The sequence below is a fragment of the Xenopus laevis genome, chromosome 4S, assembly GCF_017654675.1.
Source record: "Xenopus laevis strain J_2021 chromosome 4S, Xenopus_laevis_v10.1, whole genome shotgun sequence".
Taxonomy (NCBI): domain Eukaryota; kingdom Metazoa; phylum Chordata; class Amphibia; order Anura; family Pipidae; genus Xenopus; species Xenopus laevis.
In genome coordinates, this window is record NC_054378.1 from 32,765,347 (window position 1) to 32,782,691 (window position 17,345).

Below are 17,345 nucleotides of genomic sequence, written 5' to 3' on the forward strand. Positions count from 1 at the left end.
TGATAAAGAGAGAAGGAAGACTTGTTTTGATCTCTTTGTCAAACCCACTGATAAAAATACTCTGCTCCACTTTAATTCTTTCCACTCAATCCAAACAAAGAAATCACTGCCAAAGTCTCAATTTTTTTGGGTGAAATGGATTGTTTCAGATGAGAATGTTATAACTAAAAGCATGGATGAGATGGAAATTAAATTTCTCCAGAGAGGGTATCCTGAATCCCTCCTGAGACAACAACGGCTGGGTATTAAGAACTCTGGCAGTGATTCCCAGTACCAACCGAGAAGTAGTGGGAGAAGAAGTACTTTTGTTTCTAAATATAGTACAGGCTGTGGCTAAAATCATTAATGAAGCAATAGAATGGGTTGAGTGCAGAGGACTCTTGTATTTGACATTCTGTTTATACCACATTGTATTTATGAAGGTAGTATGTCTGGCGTATTTGTTACTTTTTTTTGTTAAAATTTTTGCTACATTTGTTATTGATCTGTCCTTTATTTGTCAGATGATATTCTCACTATTGGCCTGTAGCAGGCGTTTTGTAAAAAAAGTATAAAACTGTATGACTTAAAGTGATCATTAACTTGCGATAGGGCTGTATTGTATTTGGGCCTGAAACGTTGTTGCTTGTTGGAGATCCCAGCCATGTAAACCAATAAAGTCTTTTTAAATTGAATCTACGGAGGGTGCTGTGACATCTATTAATACTGTATCTTCGGGTTGAAGTGAACAGCTCTACACGTGCAACCTATTAATTTTCTTCCATAAATGTTTGGTGAGTGCTGACCAATTGCAAAATTTTATTTTTTCTTTCTTTTGATGCACATAATCAACCTGAAAGGAGAACTAAACCCTAAAAATTAATATGGCTTAAAATGTCATATTTTATATATAGAACTTATTCCACCAGCCTAAAGTTTCAGCTTGTCAAGAGCAGCAGTAATCCAGGACTTCAAACTTTCCACATGGCGAAAGTGTCTGCGAGACTCGTATACTCAGTGGGCTCTGAGCAGCTGTTGAGAAATTAAGCTTAGGGGTCGCCGGAAATTATCAAGTAGAAAATGAGGTTGGCCTGTAATATAAGCTGATGCTACAAGGCTGATTACAGTATGAAATTCTGATGCTATTTGCACTGGTTTTCTGTGTTGCCATGTAATAATTATCTGTATTAATTAGTAATCAGCCTTATACAGTATTGTGACATTTATATGACAGCAGCACAGAGCATGTGCAGTAAATCAGCAAAAAAGAGAGGGAGGTAACTCAGGGCATCTTTGGAGACACATTTCTTTATTGCTAAAGGGCTGTGGTTCCCTTGGGCTGGTATAGAAGCCCAAACACAATGTACAACATTAATAGCCTACTTCTTTAGTTAAGCTTTAGTTCTCCTTTAAAATCTTTTTTATTTTTTTATTTTGCCACTAGCACCTGTTTCAGTGACTAATGTGATATATTGTGTTCTGCACTCTCCCATTAAATATTATTTTAGCAAAATAGGTGCTGCATTCGGTACAAAGATTACAGCTTTGAATCACTTACATACTATACTATTCTATAATCCCATTTCTAAAAATAACATAAAATACATTAAAATCTGTATTCTGGCTTCTTATGAATTATATTTTATTGCCTGTCAGTTACATAATCCACTTTTCCATATCCACAGTTTCCCAGTAATAGTCTTTTTTTCTCCAAGTTTAAAAGCAAATGATAACTTTGGTAGGTGTCATCAGTATATACACACATTATAAGATGTATCAGTGCATCAGCTATGTCCCTTAACACTAAGGATGAAATTAAGTTGTGATATCTTCATAACCTATCCTGAGAATGAGTTGTGCACAATTAAGTTGTAAACATACAAATTTACCTACGGTATGTAAATATATAGTATTACAGTATAAGGATAGTAATTGGGAGACCTGTTATACTCATTTTAAACATAATAATTTAATTAGTTAATAAAGCAAACTGTTCACTCTGCATTCATTGAAATAATGGTTGTTACTGAAACTGAGTTATAGGGGCAGATTCATTAAGGGTCGAATTTCGAAGTTAAAAATACTTCGAAATTCGACCCTCGAATTGAAATCCTTCGACTTCGAATATCGAAGTCGAAGGATTTAGCGCTAAACGTTCGTTCGATCGATCGAAGGATTTTTCGTTCGATCGAACGATTAAATCCTTCGAATCGAACGATTCGAAGGATTTGAATCCAACGATCGAAGGAAAATCCTTCGATCAAAAAAAGGTTAGCAAACCTATGGGGACCTTCCCCATAGGCTAATATTGACTTCGGTAGGTTTTATCTGCCGAAGTAGGGGGTCGAAGTTTTTTTTAAAGGGAAAGTACTTCGACTATCGAATGGTCGAATAGTCGAACGATTTTTCGTTCGAAACGTTCGAATCGAAGTCGAAGGTCGTAGTCGAAGGTCGAAGTAGCCCATTCGATGGTCGAAGTACCCAAAAAATACTTCGAAATTCGAAGTATTTTTCATTCGAATCCTTCACTCGAGCTTAGTGAATGGGCCCCTTAATGTTGGTGGGAAGAATGCTGCGGTTTAAGAAAGGAAAATACCAATTTAGAACTACAGTGAAACAAACTTAGAAAGGGTCCCCTGTAAGGTATTTGACTAATTACAAAATTAAAAGTTCACATACTTTATCTTCCTAAGTTGGTTAAAATGTTGAAGTCTTCTAGAAAATTCCAGTAGGCATGTTTCCCCAAATATGTTTCCATTATGGGCATTGTAATACATGGCATACTTCAAGAATATTGTTACATTGACACTATTTACATAGTAAATCAAAATATTTGGTTTAGCAGAACAAAACATGTCCCTTCTTTTTGTTGTGCTATAGTTTGACTTCAGGTCCCCTTTATATAAAGAACCCTAGAAAGACTCAATATACCATACCAAGAACTTCAGAATAAACAAAAGCAGACAGTTAGAGATGTTTCCTAGTTCAGTGCCTGGAAATCTTCTTTCTATGGACTAGTTTAGAACAAGGGAACTAGTAGTCAGTAGCCGATGGCTGCAATATACTAAAAAGTCGCCATTCAATGAGATATATGAAAGTGATAAGTATTGTTAGTAAAACTACTTTTGCTAGGGAATGGAAAAGAGCATTATGTTATTTTCATACTACTTTCTTATTCCTTTCCTTTTTTTAAGTTGCAGTAATAAGGGTTTTTGAGAAATTTACAATTCCATTGATTAGAATGGCTGTCCATTCTCCTATATGCCATATTGTAAAATAACAGAAAATAGGTAATTAAATGCATTTACCAAATGTCTTCTATCTGCTGGCAAGATATCAGAGCATTTATAAAGGCACTGCCACCATTTGCTCCCAGGTTGCAGGACTGCAACCTGCAAATACATACTGTATTGGAAATATTAGATGAATGAAAGTACAGCCACTCTGCTTCCCCCACACTGCTAGAAACCAATATAAATATATTGTATGGCCATCTTACATTTTAGTGTCAAGTCGGCAACTGTGAGGTGTTTCCCTGCTGCTGAAATCATCACAAATAGCTGCGCTTCGAGGGCAGTGGGAATTGCCCTTAGCCACAGGTTGTGATTATTGCTGGAAAATGTGATCATCTGTGCTTTCTAACCATAATTGCAAGCTGCTGCATCTCATGTATATAATACGGATAGGCAGTGTGCTGTATATAACAGATATACACTGGTCTATATATAATAGACATACTGTATATACTTATAATATAATCTCTGTTTTGGAAAACAGAGATATGCACTGGAATTTAAATAATGAAGACACACACTGACCTATAAATAAAGCAAATCCACAGCCCGTATAACACAGAAACACCTTCTTGCATATAACACAGATAAACTGGCCTATATCTATAATAAATAGAAATAAATATTAAGTCATCAGTATCTAACACACCGACATGTATATAATGCAGATAGGCCCTGCTAACAAATCATACAGATATACGAGTCTCTCTCTGTAAAGTAGATACACAGTGGCCAATATATAAGACAAACTGACAAACTTTATACAACAAAAATCCAATGTATACAACTCCCAGAACAACACACAGAAACATGCTCCCTTTTTATTTAAAAGAGACACACAATTCTCTGTATAACACAAATAATTGTTGTAACACTGCACAGAAGTATTGTTAGAGTCACATGGCAGGAACCTGGTGCCAACGCAGCCTGAGCTTGGCAATAACATAGGTCAGTACACAGGATATTAACGCTGGCATGGGAAGCTAACAAAATAAAATGTTCTTTTCACTTGCTGCTAAAACGGAAGTTGCCATGGCAACCTGTCAGTGCCTGTCAGTGTGTACTCCTCACTGGTGATGTCATCAGATGCCCCAAGACTGTGAACCCATCAAATAAACAGCAGCTGGTAGGGGCGAGCCACTAGGAAATGTGTGGGTTGGGTGGCCCTGCACTGATGCCCAGTCCTACTCCTGCAAACAAATGCTCCTTGGGAAATCACTTCTGAAACATGAAGACGGCTTAAAGACAAACAAGGGAAACAGTTATGTAACACATTTATTAACGTTAATCTCATCTTTACAACACTGAATTTTCCACTTAAATTTCTGTAAACAAAACCAGGTGCCAGTGCAGAGCTTTAAACCCATGTGGTACCAGGAAGCGCTTTGGCTGTGACAGTTATTAATAACTGCTGAACTGGTTTTAACACATGTTCGTGTAACATCACACAGAGAGTTTTATTAATGCTCCAGACAGGGGTGTAACTATATAGGAAGCAGACCCCAGGGGCAATTCTGGGGCTGTGGCCGCCTGAGGCAGCAGCCTAGATGCTGACCCCGCTCCAAATTTAAAAATCAGCATCGGAGCAGGTCAAAGGGGGGCAGTGCTCTCTACACTAGCGGAGCTGAATTTCCAGGATAAAACCCAGAAATTTGTAACTGCCAATAAAAAAGAAATTGGCTGCCTCTAGCTATCTCGCTTTGCATAGGAGATCTAGAAACACAATACAATACAATACAACTACCACAAACAAACTTTTGACACCAATTCTTCAAACACGGAAAGACTTAGCAACACTTAATCATAAGGCAGTATATAAAGCCATCCTTTGGACTAAACAAACATATTACGAAAAAGCTGATAAACACCACACCCTTCTTGCCAGGAAATTAGGAGATCAAAAGACCCAACCTAGAATTAATTGCATCCAACTTCCCACAGGCAATATAACTTTTAATCCCAATCAAATAGGAGCCCAAATTCATCAATACTATCTAAACCTGTACAATCTGCCTCCTACGAAGGACCATACAAACCTCATAAAAGATTTCCTTAGGGACTTGGACTTACCCAAACTCACTGAGGAGGACCTACAGTCCCTGAATAAAGAGATTCTGAAGAATTCACATTTGTTCTTAAAAGTATGCCTAATGGCAAAACACCCGGCCCTGATGGCTTCCCTTATAAGTACTACAAGTTATACCAGGCAATACGTTCGACCTATTTGCTAAGACTATTTAACCAATTTCACCCCCATTCCAACCACTAACCAGATGTCATACCTCTCTCTAACACCAAAAGAGGGTAAAGACCCTACCCAATGCACTAATTACAGACCCATTTCCCTTCTGAACTTGGACGTTAAGCTAGTCGCCAAGATACTGGCCAACAGTTTAGCTATAATTTTACCGAAGCAAATAAGTAAAGACCCGGTTGGCTTTGTCTTGGAGAGGCAGGCTGGGGACAATACCAGAAGGTTAATCGATCTAGTGGAGATACTCAACAACTCCCTCTTTCTACAAAAGATGGGCAGAATCAAATTTGCATACAGGACAAGATATTCTAGATCCTCAGACCTACTGGATGCCTTTGTTTCAAGATCTAAAAGACAAAGCCCCAGCTGTTAACTTAAAACTTTTTGAATATTTTCAACTTCACCATTTTTTCACAGCCTTACATTATTTCTGCAAAGTCGAGGCAACCGACAGCATTTCAAAGATTGGCCAGCAAGGGCCTTCCACAAAAAGACCTAATTTCTGCTCTTTATAATATCCTCATTAGTCCTCTTCAAGGATCCCAACCTAGGCATAAGTACATGGATAAATGGGACTCGCTTCTCCCACAACCACTCTCTGAGGCAAAATGGAAAAACATATGGGAAAATGCTAGGAAGATATTCACATGTGTCATATAAAAAGAACACATATTTAAGATTTTAATGTTCTGGTACCATACGCCAGACAAGCTTTACAAATTTTTCCTGATCATCCCTCAATATGTTGTAAAGCCAGCAGTGCTACTGGCACTTTGAGACATAAATTCTGGGATTGCCCCATCATCCAACCACTGTGGGTGGAAGTGATAAACTTGCTCAGCAGTATTTTTTTCTGTTCAAACACCATTAGCTATCTTGAGTTTGCTGTTAGGGAAATCTTTCCCTTAGATGCATAAAAGTGGCCAAATGCCTATAAACCAAATACAGCCACACACTTGGCGATAGCATCTACATGGAAAACTCCCAATGCACCCACTTTAGCAGAAATAATACAACGAGTAAACACCAAAAGTGGGAACTGGGAATCCCCACTCTCCAACAACTTACCACTACACCTATAAATATGGGATCTATGGGAACTAAGAGGACTAACCAACTCACCAAATGTTTCCTCAACATGAGACACCCATATGCAAGTCATTTCAGATTATGGGCCTATATTGGTTTGAATAAAACCCTTCTTTTCTTTTGCTCAATATAGACATATACCATGGACTACTTGCAACACATCCATTTTCCTTTCTATTTCTTTCTTTTTCTTTTCTTATCTTCCTCTTTTAATTATGGTACAAGCAGAACTACTAAACCCAAAGTGGTTATAATCTCACTGGTATGAATACAGTTATTGTATAACTTCTGAGATTAATTTGCCATACTTGCATAACCACTTTGTACTGTTCAAAACTAATAAAAATTGTTAGTTACAAAAAAAAGCAGCGCTTTGTAACTGGCAGGGCTCTCTGCTGCCTGAAGAAGGTTCTAACTTTGCCTCATGGTAGCAGCGGCCCTGGCAGAGGAGGCCCAGGAGGTATAGGGCCCCAGAGCGATTTAAACCCTAAAATTAATTTGCTGTGAGGCCCAGTAACATCTAGTTACACCACTGGCCCTGCACTCAAAATCTGTATTCAAAACCGAGCTCGCGCTGTGGAAGGCAGCGTTAACTGGCCTAAAGTAACCCCAATCTTTTGCCTTCCATACAGTAAAATATATACCTGCATTATATGAATGATAGGATGCCACACAAAGCAGATTGGCATTGGTTTCTGTTAAGTGTGAATTTGTATATACCCCATAAATATCTATAGTTGTAAATGATATGAATGAAAAGCAATAATGTTATGTAGTGAAAACATTCTACAGATTAAAGCCTGTTTTAGATGTACTGAAAAGTTAATAAATAACAAGATGTGTAATATTTTATATATAAAGGTTACCCAGTGTATAATTTTCTATAAACGCATATTAGGGTGGGGTTCTCCCAGCTGATTAAAGCAAGGGCTCTGCCTCTTCTGGAAGATATTCATTGAAAAATTCCATTACAATACATACAAAGCTGCTTGAATAAATAGTAGATTGTTCTAATCTCAGTCCTGCAATACCATTCTCTTCTGGTGTCCCATTATCCTCTTTGCTTGTGCATTTCTGAGACCAGCAATGGATTCTGGTACCAAAGTAGGGCTGGAAGAGGCACATGCCTAGGGTGTAACAATAGGGGGCCCTAGGCATGTACCTCTGTTGCCCGACTGGGATCTTATTCTCAGTTGTTACCCTAGCATCTGTACGCAACACATGTAAGTGCGTTTTTCTGTGTATGCGCTCAGGGAGGAGAGTGCCTACACAGTGCCTCAGGGCATCTGGCTGGCACTGGACCATGCATCTTGTTGTCCACAATGGTTGTTGGGCACTGGAAGTGTATGGCAACATAACACTGAGAAGAAAAGTAACACAGGCGTGTGCATATTTGAAAGAGAAGTGCAGGCCCAGGTCTGAAGTAAGCAAATCACTGTAAAACAACTTGAAACCCCCAGTGATGATCCCTTTCTGTGGCTGGGTTGCTAAAAGCAGCAGCGGTTCACCATACTATCGTTAAGTGCCACATCACCATTTTCTTCTACCACATAGAGATCTCTTGTGGTTGATGTTTGCTGTGCACATGTGCAGCATAGTGAAAAGCTGGATTTTGAACCAAAAAGACTGCTTTTGGCTCTAATTCATTCAAAGAATCCATGAAGAGTAAAGATGGCCATACTCAAATGGGTGCCAACGGGATCAGGACCGCATCAACTAGCTTATGTGGTCCTCAATCGCCAAAAAAATCAAACCTCCCCGATCAATATCTTGGCCAGATATCGATCGGTGAGGTCTAAAGGACCAACATCAATTGCCAGTGTATGGCCACCGTTAGAGGATGACAATGTGGCCTTCCTACAATAGTACCCTGGGCCAATGGTTTCAGTGAACAAGTGCACCAGTCCAAGGACTCAATTATAATTGGGGGCTACCCCCTAGGCCTAGTGATTGTGACTCCTTTAAGGAGAGCGTAAACAAGGAATTCACTAAAGGAGGTAGTAATGGCAAATTTGGTGACTTCAGACTGATAGGAGAGCAATTTTACTTAGAAAGCAGGATAGAGTTACAACCATTAGTCTGAGTACAGGGAATATTGATTTGGTATAGAATTAATTTTTGCATTTTTCAGTAAGAAAGATTGATTACAATATATATATATATATCTATATATATATATATATATATATCTATATGTATATATATATATATATATATCTATATATATATATATATATATATATATAGATATATATATATATATAGTTTAGAACCCTATTGGGACACTACAATCGCACTGTACTGCATGATCTAGAAGTTGCCTCTATTGCTCCTCTCCCAATCGCTGTGCTCCTATTCGCAAGCCTTGACTAAGGCTGAATATTATCGGTGTATACCAGGTGTCCCTGAGCAAATACACTAACTTTGTGCTCTTTTTCCCACAGATCAACCAAGGAAGTAGGTTGCTATGCACTGAAACCTTAACAACTACGGCTATGGAGTACAGCGCCACTTGCAGCAACCTCAACGAAACTGCGGCTGTGCTGTCAAGTAATTGCAAAAGGGCACCCCACAATGAACCTCCTCACCTCCTTTGGGGACACAGATTTTGCCACACCACACCCTGGACTTGTATCACTGGTACATGCGTGGGAGTAACGAACAGTATCTGTCCTAGCCACCTGTTGTGCCTGGGCTACCTGAGCGAGGGGTCCCCCACACACGGCTCCCACCACTGCCGGCAATATATATATAGTAACAAGTACTATAATGAAACTGCTTATCATGGCCAATCCTAAACGCAGTTATATGACTTGGGGAACATTGAGTCGCTTTGTATATATCCTGATAAGGGATTGATTGATGGAGGAGGAGGGTTGCTATGCACGGACTGCATGGCAACCGCACACCCCCACAGGCGGAATTTAATGCCACTAACAGCCGAATTACTGGACCTACGACGCTGTCGTGATGTCGATATGGACATGACCCCGACTGCACCCCTCTATGTACCCTTTGACCCCACATAACCTCTTTGTACACTAAGAGGTCGCTACGCGGTAGCTCGGACCGTGAACACTAGCAAACGAGTGAGGCCGTGAAGGGAAGTTCGCACAGCTACCCCACAGACCTCGGGCGAGACAGAGAACCGGGTAGAGCCTACACCCACTGCCACCGCAACCACCGGGATTATGTGCCGTAGCGCAACAACGAGCGCAGTCTCTCCTAGTTGACAGGAGACCCTTGGAACTTTGGCTGCGGCTGCACGCTGCAAGGTACAGTGAGCCGCTAATGGGATGTTACTCCAGCAGACCGGTAACCGCTGCTTTATTGATTTTACCCTATTCTTTGAACTTTTGAGATATGACTATACTGATTGGACGCATATCCGGAGCTGTACTATTCACGTACCCTGTTTAATGTTTGATCTGTGTATATCGCCATACATTGTTGCACATTTGTCATTTATGATACGCTGTTCTGCAACTGTTTTCTTTTGCTTATATTGCTTTATATTTGTATTTTGTATACCCCTCCTTTGTTTTGCACTTGTACCTACCCATTCCCTAGTGGAAAATCCCCAAATAACGTCACTGTGACGTCACACCACACTGTTTCCCCCGCCATTTTTGGGTTTAAATGTTTGGTGAGTGTTTGTATATTCACTTTGAGAAAGGCTTGAGTGCAAGCCGAAACGTTAGTCGATTTTTGATCTAAATAAACACCTTTTTGACCTTTTAAGTCCTGTGAGTGCGAGCTTCTCTATTTTTCTATTTTATTCTTGGGCTTTTTTGCACCCAGGCAACTTTGACCCTTTTAACGTGCAGTGCCGGCTTCCAGACTATTAGATATATATATAGATATATATATATATATATATATATATATATATATATATATATATATATATATATATATAGACAAATGCAAGAGGTCCTCTGCACTCAACCCATTATCAATATATTTAAGACAGAGACATTTTGTGCATACTGCTACTGAAAAATGCCTTACCCTTTAAACAAAACAGGGATTGTTTGTCCATATATTGCAATATATTTAAGCTGGCCAACTACGTCAAAGTCATCCTATATCTGGCCAGTCCTATGCTCAATTTTCATCTGTTCATTAAGAATTCAATTGCTTAATTATACATTTTACAAAGGGACTAAGTTTTACCTGCAACTTACTAGCTGCTTTCAAAGTAAAACTCCCAAACTTGGCTGCCCTTTTATTAGACACCAGTGGGATCACCTGACTATAGCTGGGAAGGGTGGGTGCTACAACATGGAGCTGGTCACTGCTCCTGTATAACTATAACAAACAAGGGAAAGTTGTGCTCACAGTTGTGCAATGAGGCTGTGACCACAAAATACTTATAGACAAATGCAAGAGGTCCTCTGCACTCAACCCATTATGACTTTGACGTAGTTGGCCAGCTTAAATATATTGCAATATATGGATAAACAATCCCTGTTTTGTTTAAAGGGTAAGGCATTTTTCAGTAGCAGTATGCACAAAATGTCTCTGTCTTAAATATATTGATAATGGGTTGAGTGCAGAGGATCTCTTGTATTTGTCTATATGTATTTTGTGGTCATCGCCTCATTGCACCCCCGCCTAATGTTTTTTAAAAATTAGTGGTGAGCACAACTTTCACATATATATATATATATATATATATATATATATATATATATATATATAGCGTCCATGTCGGGCCGGCACTACTCGTAAGAAAAGTGTTTGGTGACTGGGTGCTATCAGCAAAGTGAGTATATATATATATCCTGATTAAAGTTTTATTTGGTTGCCCCTTTAAATTCCCAAGGATGATTATGAAATATAAAGCCATATTCACCATTGGCAGTGGAAAGCAGAAAAAAAGGTTCTAGCACTGAGCTTCCCAAAGGTATTGCTGCCATGATGCAAGTTGAGAATTTTGCCTCAGGTGGCAGTGCCCCGTGGTTTATCAGGGATGCTATGTGGGGTTAGTACTTCCCTCAAACAACTGCAGATCATATATATGGGCAGGGTGTATAATGCCATAAATGTCTGCATGCTGCCATGGTTTACACTTTGCCCCCTGCCCCATGAGTAAGGGGCCAAAAGCACAGATTTTTTTTGTTAAAATAGAGAAGAAAGACCCCAATGGTTACAATGCTGTATTCCTAAAGGGTGGTTAAGGGGATGCATGTAGGCATCCTGGTTCCCCTCCATGCCCACCACCTAACTTGCACATCATTTAAATGCGCAAGTAGGGTTGCCAACTTTTTATCAGGGCTTTACCGGCAAATGACGTACAGGACTGAGAGGGGCAGATTAGTGATATAAAATAGGCAAATCAGTGCCATAAAGGGGAATAGGTATGATGCAATAGGGGCAGGGCTATGACTTTACTGGTCAAAGTAGATGGAGAATTGTCGAGGAGGAGTGGAGAGATGGGATTGCAGTGGAGCAGAGGTGGGCCAGAGGCAAAACAACTTCGCAGCCAAGCATATTGCCTTGGTAGTATTTTTGCTGCTAGGTTGGACGGAATATCTTACAATCTGCCCTATGGCAAGCAATAAGGACAGGGCTGCCTGGTGCACACCAGCACGGATGTGACCCCTCATCTCTTGCTCGCAGTTCAAATGATCACTCTAATTAACAAATTCTAAAAAGATAATGGTCCATTAGCTATGAAATATTTTAACCTAATAACAAGATACTATCTATTATATAAAGCCACTCTCCAAATACACTTTATTGGCACACAATATAGGAATACAGTAGTTCTGCTGAAATGGGCAAAGTTGTATGTAAAAGCAAGGTAGTGTCTTTATACTTCAAGACATCACTGGTAACACCACTGCTAGCTGATCTGCAACTTCATTTTCAAACTTATTTTCTGCTGAACTGAAAAATAAAAGTAAAATCACCAGTCAGTTTAAAAGGACCTCCACCCATAAATTATTTATTGCCTAATGACAGAAAAAGTAATTTATAAGTAACGTTCCAACATTCATTAATTAATAAATTTAAACACAATTGCTGCCGATTTTGTGGGATTTCACTCAAATGGCAGAAGTGATAACACCTTTTTTCCAAAATGAAAGACAACTACGCACACAGATTAACTTCAGTAGATATTGCCTCTTTTTATTCACAGCAGCTTTCACAAAAATACTGCGCAAAAAAAAATATCTGCAAGAAAAGCATAGCAGCATAGACAGGTTAATTGCCAGTGTGTATACACTCCACATACTGCTTTTTACAATGTTTCAGACACTATTAAAGGGACAGTATTCCTCCTTGTTCAACATGAGTTCAATAATCACAAAAAAATCTATGGTTTTTGTTATTTCTTGAGCTAAACAGGGTAAATCCTTTCCCTTGCATTAGCAGTGGAATTAATGGCCATGGAATAATAAGTATTGATTAATATCTTCCAGACAAGTCCTATTCATTGTGTTTATGTTGAAAAAGGAGGTACACTGCTCAGAGACTTGCTTTTCCACCATCTAAGGGGCGACAGACGGGGAGATAAATTGACCATCGACAAATCTCCTCTAGTGGGGGCGACTAATTTCCCAGTATTGCCTTCCCTCCGGCAAGAATACGAATCAACGGCAGGGATCCCTTCGGATTTCAGAAGTTGCCTTACAAGGCAGCTTCTCCATGTTTAGCCCTTGTAACAAATGTAACTAAATTTCCAGTGCACAGATAATCTCACTGAATAATGGTCCCCTGCTAAAAAAGGAGTCACAACAAAGGGGGAAAGAGGGGGTTGTAAACTCTAATTATCAACCTCACAAGGACCAAACATGGAGTAGCTTCCATTTCTCTCAATCATTAATTATAGCACCTGCACTGGCATACCCAGCCTTAAAGAGATACTGACACCTGAAATTAAACTCTTTTTTACATCTATTATAATATTGGCTTTGCAAGCTACTTCTAACTTTGCCATAAAGTATTTGCATGATGCTTTTACATAACCTGTCTGATGCCCCATGTTTCTGTATGCGGGGGCTGCCATATTTGTGCAGCAGGAGTCCGTTAGCATTAGAAACTGTAACTAACAGGCTGAGATGGGACAGTCAGGTTGGCAAAGTCAGAGTGTCAGAGAGTCAGGCTTAGGAACTTCCACTAACAATTATATACAAAAACAAACCTTTCGGCAAAAAATGATCACCATGACCTATAGGTAACATTTAATGTACATTCATATGCTAAAATTCATTTTTTAGTGTCAGTATCACTTTAATGAACATAGCACCTAGATAATAAGTTGTCCAATTCTAGGAAGTGTCAACTCATTATGTGGCTACTAGTCATAAAAAGGATCACCGCACCAGAGGCCACCACATTAGAATGGAGAAAAAGAACTTTCTTCTGAAGCAGGGCAGGTGGTTTTTCCCCGTAAGGACAGTGAGGTTGTTATGATGGCTGATTCTGTTAATGCCTTTGTGGCTTGGATGAATTTTTGTACAGGTATGAGACCTGATCCAGAATGCTCAGGACCTTGGGCTTTCCAGATAACTGATATTTTCGTAATTTGGATATTCATACTTTAAATCTACTAGAAAATCATTTAAACATTAAATAAACCCAATAGGTTGGGTTTACTTCCAATCAGGATTAATTATATTGGTTTGGATCAAGAGCAAGGTGTTATAACAGAGAAAAGGGAAATCATTTTAAAAAATTTGGATTAATTGGATACAATGGAGTTTCTGGGATATGGCCTTTCTGTAATTTGGAGCTTTCTGGATAACGGATCCCTTAACTGTACAAATGTAATATTTAAGGCTATTGTGATACTAAAATCTACAATTAGTAAAGATATAGATATATATTAGCTGCTGTATCCTGGCATTTTGGGAGAGACATAAACCAGACCCTCTGCTACACAGTGTGTATTGGAAAGTTGCTTAGATTTACATTTTCTTTCATTAAGCAAAATCAGTTTTTAGATGCAGAACTCCCTTAAGAACATATAACAATATACAACATAGTTTTCATATAATTTATATACATTTTACTTAATTTGGTTTTTTTTCAAGAAAAATTACTTTTATTCTTAGGCTCACTTAACAATTAATTTATGACACATGGACATGTTCATGGTCATGGTTTTTCTATTTTTTATGTCACAATTCACCCACTATTGCTTCTCATCCAAGTCAGGTAGGCAGGTGAACATGCCAGCGGAGAGACTACAGTTGAATTTTCAGGTGAAAAAAGTGAAAGATCTGTATTGGTGTTTTAACCCAATACCCTTTGACACGAACAAAGAATGAGGACAGAGATAAGCCCTAGTATAGGGATTGTACAAATACACCCAGGATCATTGTGCCTTGTAATAGAAGCCACAGGCAGTCAAGGACACAGTGACTTTGCAGTTCCATCGCTCTCTCATGAACTCTCCGGCAAGAAGAGCTTTAGAACAGCAACCACCAAGATCAATACTGTGCTCCAGTCAATCATATTATATGGTATCCACTAAATAGAATACCCAGTTGTGTACTCTACTGCGCAACAAAAGCACAGCAGCAGTCATATTAGTAGATGCGCCTCCAAAGCTCAGGTCACTAAACACAAGTTAGACAGAATTGGCTGACCCCAAGAAGACTATCAGGTAGATCATGTTTGAGCTTTAGAACAGCAACCACCAAGATCAGTACTGTGCTCCAGTCAATTATATTATATGGTATCCACTGAATAGGATACCCAGTTGTGTACTCTACTGAACAACAAGAGCACAGCAGCAGTCATATTAGTAGATGCACCTCCAAAGCTCAGGTCACAAAACACAAGTTAGACAGAATTGTCTGACCCCAAAAAGACTTTCAGGTAGATAATGTTTGAGCTTGCTAAAGTCTTGTCACTGATTCAGACAAAATAGATAGAATCTTATTTCTGGAAATCAGTTTTTCAAGCAAACAGAAAAAGTGTCTATACCTAGTTCACAGTGATTAAATTCAGACACTCACTTTGGTCATTTTTTTAATTATGCTAAACTGATCAAGCACAAATAGACATATTTTACTACAACAATTGCATCTTTTTACATGCAGACTCTCAGGGGGTATTTATCAAAATCTGAATTTTTCAGATATTTACTTAAAAAAAAGTCCACCAAAAAAGAATCCATAATTTGACCTTAGTTATTATTAAAAAAGTTTAATTCAATTGGATCAGTGAAAAACTTGATAAAATCGAGCAAAAACCTGAATCCAAATTTTTGGGATTTTTGCATGAAATAGTCGGATTTTCTGACTAATTCCAGCACACACCACAGAAACTTGCAAATAGGATAGGGACCTTTCCCATAGACTTATAGACAACCTCGGCAGGTCTGAGATGGCAGATTTTCGGATTCAGATTTTTTCAGCCCCGGTGTATTATGAATCATGAAAAATTCAAGATTTTTTTTCCACCAAAAATGCAGATTTATAGTAAAAAAAAAACAAATTTTTTTCGAGATTTCAACATTATACTTTAATAAATAATCCCTCAGTGTTTCATTCCCAAGTTTTTTTATCTAATCAGAAAATGGTAGTAACATAGTAAGATAGTAAGATAGGTTGAAAAAAGACACAAGTCCATCAAGTTCAACCTTTTTACTTTTTTTATCTTGCCTATCTGCCAGTTGATCCAGGGGAAGGCAAAAAACCCCATCTGAAGCCCATGGGAAATTCGCAAATTTTTCAGCGAAACAGGACAAATTCGCCCATCACTAGTCCCTGGATCAACTTGTACTATGAGCTATCTTCCAGTACAGTAGCTCTGAACTTTGGCCAAAAAAAACATTTAATGTTATTATTTCCAAATCAAGTTTTATAAACAACAGATAATAGTGATAGATAATGACTGAATAATCATGAAATTACAGTTGTTAATTTCAGTTCAGAACATAATCTTTGCAAGGAGATAACAATAAATATGACATTGAACTTACAGTAATTCTTCCACAGACCCACCGCTTCCTAGCGCTTTTGCAACTGTTAATGCTCCCAAAGGGCAAATGTTGGTCTGAGAAAGGCTACAAAATACAGAGTTGGTGTCATTCAATACATAAGAATACTGCAGTGCTTTCAATGTCACAGCTCACATTGCCAAGGTTAAACATATACGTCTAAGTACAATCTGATGTAGTGTTATTGTGTTTGCCTTGAGTTTTCCCTAGAGACTGTGCTGTACTCAAGTCCAGCTCCTCATCAATAAATAATTAAGTAGAGTAAATGTGAAAGCTCTAGCCTTCTAGCATGTCAGGGAAACTTTTCTGGACACTGTTAACATAGAATATCAGTAATTTGCACTATTAGATGTCTAGGTACGGTAAATGAATCATTTGATTACAAATACATGTCCATTTGTTTATATAGGTCACATTATTTGAATCAGTCAGTAAAGGCCCAACACACTTCGACATAAGGATCATCTTCTGATCTTATATTGAGCATTTATTATTAGCTTAAAATGTAGAGTGTAGACAAATCTATAACTAAACATTCTGTTACAACATTAATATTTGCAACTTGAGAGGGTATAACAACAACTGATAAAAATGTGAAAGAAATGAACATGTCAAATTAATGTAGAATGTCACTAATAGAACCTACTTGATGTTTCTTAAGTTCTTCATACTGGGTAAAACTGCAGAAAGCATTTCAGCTCCAGCATCCTTGATGGGATTGCAGCTTAAACTGAAACAAAAAAAAAAGTATGTGTGTGTTTTCGGAATC